This window comes from Colletes latitarsis, unplaced genomic scaffold, assembly GCF_051014445.1.
Source record: "Colletes latitarsis isolate SP2378_abdomen unplaced genomic scaffold, iyColLati1 scaffold0013, whole genome shotgun sequence".
Lineage (NCBI taxonomy): Eukaryota > Metazoa > Arthropoda > Insecta > Hymenoptera > Colletidae > Colletes > Colletes latitarsis.
Window position 1 is genome coordinate 26,831,207 of NW_027488368.1, and position 4,732 is coordinate 26,835,938.

Sequence of the window (4,732 nt, forward strand, 5' to 3'; positions counted from 1 at the left end):
TGCCACATTACTACGCGATCCAATCTAAAAAAAGCCCAGGTTCTGGCCATTCAAGTATGCGAAAAATGCGAAAGTATGAACTAGATGATTGCAAATACCAGACCTAACCCAGGCATAACCGGCGTTATCCTCTAAAATATTCATCGGAACCAGGTATAATTGTCTGTCTCAGTGTAGTACCACATTACTACGAGATCCAAATCAGAAAAAGCCCAGGATCTGGCCATTCATGTATGCGAAAAATGCGAAAGTATGAGCTAGATGATTGCAAATACAAGAATTAACCCTGACATAACCGGCGTTATCCGCTATAATAATATGGTACCAGGTTTAATTGACTGTTGCGGTGCGGTACCACATTACTATGTAATCCAAACCAGAAAAAACCCAGGATCTAGGCAACAAGTATGCGAAGAATGCGAAGGTATGGGTCAGATGATGGCAAATACCAGACCTAACCCAGTCATAACCGGTGCTTCCCCCTAAAATATTGATTGAAACCAGGTTTAATTGACTGTTTCAGTGTGGAACCACATTACTACGTGATCCAAACCGGAAAAAACCCAGGATCTGGCCAACAAGAATGCAAAGAATGTGAAAGTATGAGGCAGATGATTCCAAATACTGGAGCTAACCCAGTCATAACCGGTGCTTCCCCCTAAAATATTGAACGAAACCAGCTTTAGTTGACTGTTTCGGTTTGGTACCACATTACTACGTGATCCAAATCAGCAAGAGCCCAGCGTCTGGCCAACAAGTACGCGAAAAATGCGAAAGTATGAGCCAGGTGATTGCAAATACTGGAACTAACCCAGTCATAACCGGCGTTGTTCTCTAAAATATTAATCGGAACCAGGTTTAATTGACTGTTTCAGTGTGGAAACACATTACTACGTGATCCAAATCAGAAAAAGCCCAGGATCTGGCCAACAAGTATGCGAAAAATGCGAAAGTATGAGCTAGATGATTGCAAGTACAAGAACTAACCCTGACATAACCGGCGTTATCCGCTCTAATATTATGGTACCAGGTTTAATTGGCTGTTTCGGTGTGGTACCACATCTCTGCGTAATCCAAACCGGAAAATACCCAGGATCTGGCCAAGAAGTATGCGAAAAATGCGAAAGTATGAGCCAGATGATTGCAAATACTGGAACTAACCCAGACATAACCGGCGTTAACCTCTAAAATATTAATCGGAACCAGGATTAATTGACTGTTTCGGTTTGGTACCACATTACTACGTGATTCAAATCAGCAAGAGCCCAGGATCTGGCCATTCAAGTATGCGAAAAATGCGAAACTATGAGCCGAATGATCGCAAATATCAGAACTAACCCCGACATAACCGGAGTTATCCTCTAAAATATTAATCGTAACCAAGTTTAATTGACAGCTTCGGTGTGGTACCACGTTAATATGTGATCCAAACCAGGAAAAACCCAGGATCTGGCCAAGAAGTATGCGAAAAATGCGAAAGTATGAGCCATATGATTGCAAATACTGGAACTAACCCAGACATAACCGGCGTTATCCTCTAAAATATTAATCGCAACCAGGTTTGATTGACTGTTTCGGTGTGGTACCACATTACCATGTAATCCAAACCAGATAAGACCCAGGATCTAGACAGCAAGTATGCGAAGAATGCGAAAGTATGAGTCAGGTGATGGCAAATACCAGACCTAATCCAGACATAACCGGTGTTTCCCCCTAAAATATTGATCGAAACCGGCATTAATTGACTGTTTCGGTGTGGTAACACATTTCTACGTGATCCAAATCAGCAAAAGCCCAGGATCTGGCCAACAAGTATGCGAAAAATGCGAAAGTATGAGCTAGATGATGGCAAATACCAGACCTAACCCAGACATAACCGGCGTTATCCTCTACAATATTAATCGCAACCAGGTTTAATTGACTGTTTCGGTGTGGTACCACATTACTATGTGATCCAAACCAGAAAAATTCCAGGATCTGGCCAAGATGTATGCGAAGAATGCGAAAGTATGAGCTAGATGATGGCAAATACCAGACCTAACCCAGACATAACCGGCGTTATCCTCTGAAATATTAATCGCAACCAGGTTTAATTGACTGTTTCGGTGTGGTACCACATTACTGTGTAATCCAAACCAGAAAAAACCCAGGATCTAGACAACAAGTATGCGAAGAATGCGAAAGTATGAGTCAGATGATGGCAAATACCAGACCTAACCCAGTCATAACCGGTCCTTCCCCCTAAAATATTGATCGAAACCAGGATTAATTGACTGTACCAGTGTGGCACCACATTACTACCTGATCCAAATCAGAAAAAGCCCAGGATCTGGCCATTCATGTATGCGAAAAATGCGAAAGTATGAGCTAGATGATTGCAAGTACAAGAACTAACCCTGACATAACCGGCGTTATCCGCTCTAATATTATGGTACCAGGTTTAATTGGCTGTTTCGGTGTGGTACCACATCTCTACGTAATCCAAACCGGAAAATACCCAGGATCTGGCCAAGAAGTATGCGAAAAATGCGAAAGTATGAGCCAGATGATTGCAAATACTGGAACTAACCCAGACATAACCGGCGTTATCCTCTGAAATATTAATCGGAACCAGGTTTAATTGACCCAGTCAGTGTGGTACCACATTACTACGTGATCCAAATCAGCAAAAGACCAGGATCTGGCTAACATGTATGTGAAAAATGCGAAAGTATGAGCCAGATGATTGCTAATACCAGAACTAACGCAGATATAACCGGCGTTATCCTAAAAAATATTAATCGGAACCAAGTTTAATTGACAGTTTCGGTGTGGTACCACATTACTACGTGATCCAAACCAGAAAAAAACCCAGGATCTGCCCAACAAGTATGTGAAGAATGCGAAAGTATGAACTAGATGATTGCAAATACCAGACCTAACCCAGGCATAGCCGGCGTTATCCACTAAAATATTAATCGGAACCAGGTATTATTGTCTGTCTCAGTGTAGTACCACATTACTACGAGATCCAAATCAGAAAAAGCCCAGGATCTGGCCATTCAACTATGCCAAAAATGCGAAAGTATGAGTCAGATGATTGCAAATACTAGAACTAACCCAGACATAACCGGCGTTATCCTCTAAATTATTAATCGGAACCAGGTTCAATTGACCCCTTCAGTGTGATACTATTGGGTTGTCCGGAAAGTTCGTGCCGATTTTCGGTAGGTAGCACGAGAGACCTGACTGAATATATCACAATTATTGAAAACAAATGACATGTGTACATATTCTAAAAGAGATAGCTTCAGTCATATTTGGAAAAAAGTTTGGTTACGATTCGTTAATTTTTATCAGTTTTATACGCCTTAGAATATGGTGGCAAATAAAGTGCATTATAGGCATTTAATGCTTTTCTTTTTCCGAAAGGGCCAAAATGCCACACAAGCGGCAAATAAGATATGCACTGTTTATGGCGAGGATGCTGTAGCCGAAAGAACTGTGCGAAAGAGGTTTGCTCGGTTTAAAGCTGGAAATTTCAACCTGGAAGATCAAGAACGCCCAGGTAGGCCGTCCACCACAGACGAAGATATGATTAGAACAGAAATCGAGAACAACCCACGCTCGACATTACGTCAATTAGCAGGAATGCTAAATCAACCAAAATCAACCATACACGATCATACCGTGAAGCTTGGTTATGTAAACCGCCTTGATGTATGGGTTCCGCACGATCTAACGGAGAAAAATCTGTTGGACCGCATCTCCATTTGCGACTTGCTTTACAAGCGCAACGAGGAGACGCCATTTCTAAAGCAATTAGTGACGGGTGATGAGAAGTGGATAATTTATAAAAATGTTCAGCGTAAGAGATCCTGGGGAAAGCGTGATGAACCACCTTTAGTCACCCCAAAAGCCGGTCTTCATCCGAAGAAGGTAATGCTCTGTATCTGGTGGGATTGGAAAGGAGTCTTATATTATGAGCTTTTACCAAATAATGAAACGATAGATTCGGAAAAGTATTGTTCTCAACTTCATAAATTGAAGACGGCAATTGAACAAAAACGTCCAGAAATTGCGAATCGGAAGGGCGTCGTATTTCATCACGACAATGCGCGACCGCATGTGTCTTTGAGGACTCGGCAAAAATTGTTGGAGTTTGGTTGGGATGTCTTACCCCATCCACCGTATTCGCCAGACATTGCGCCGTCGGATTTCCACCTTTTCCGGTCGTTACAAAATTCCCTTAATGGGAAAAATTTCGACTCTTTGGTTGAGATCAAAACCCATTTGGACAAATTTTTTGCCGAAAAATCTGAGAAGTTCTGGAAGGACGGAATTCTCAAGCTACAGGAAAGATGGAGAAAGGTTGTGGAGCAGAATGGTGCCTATATAATTTAATAAATGTATATCAATATTTAAATGAACTGCGTTTTAATTGTCCTAAAATATCGGCACGAACTTTCCGGACAACCCAATACATAACTACGTGATCCAAATCAACAAAAGCACAGGATCTGGCCAACAAGAATGCCAAAAATGCGAAAGTATGAGTCAGATGATGGCAAATACCAGACCTAACCCAGACATAACTGGCGTTATCCTCTAATATATTAATCGGTACCAGGTTTAATAGACAGTTTTGAGTGTAGTACCACATTACTACGTGATCCAAATCAGAAAAAGCCCAGGATCTGGCCAACAAGTATGTGAAGAATGCGAAAGTATGAACTAGATGATTGCAAATACG

General features: G+C 41.6%; 1 pseudogene; it reads left to right on the plus strand.

The window, feature by feature from the left end:
* Positions 1 to 3,357: 3,357 nt before the first annotated feature.
* On the plus strand, positions 3,358 to 4,383 carry LOC143350684 (histone-lysine N-methyltransferase SETMAR pseudogene; annotated as a pseudogene).
* Positions 4,384 to 4,732: the final 349 nt, after the last annotated feature.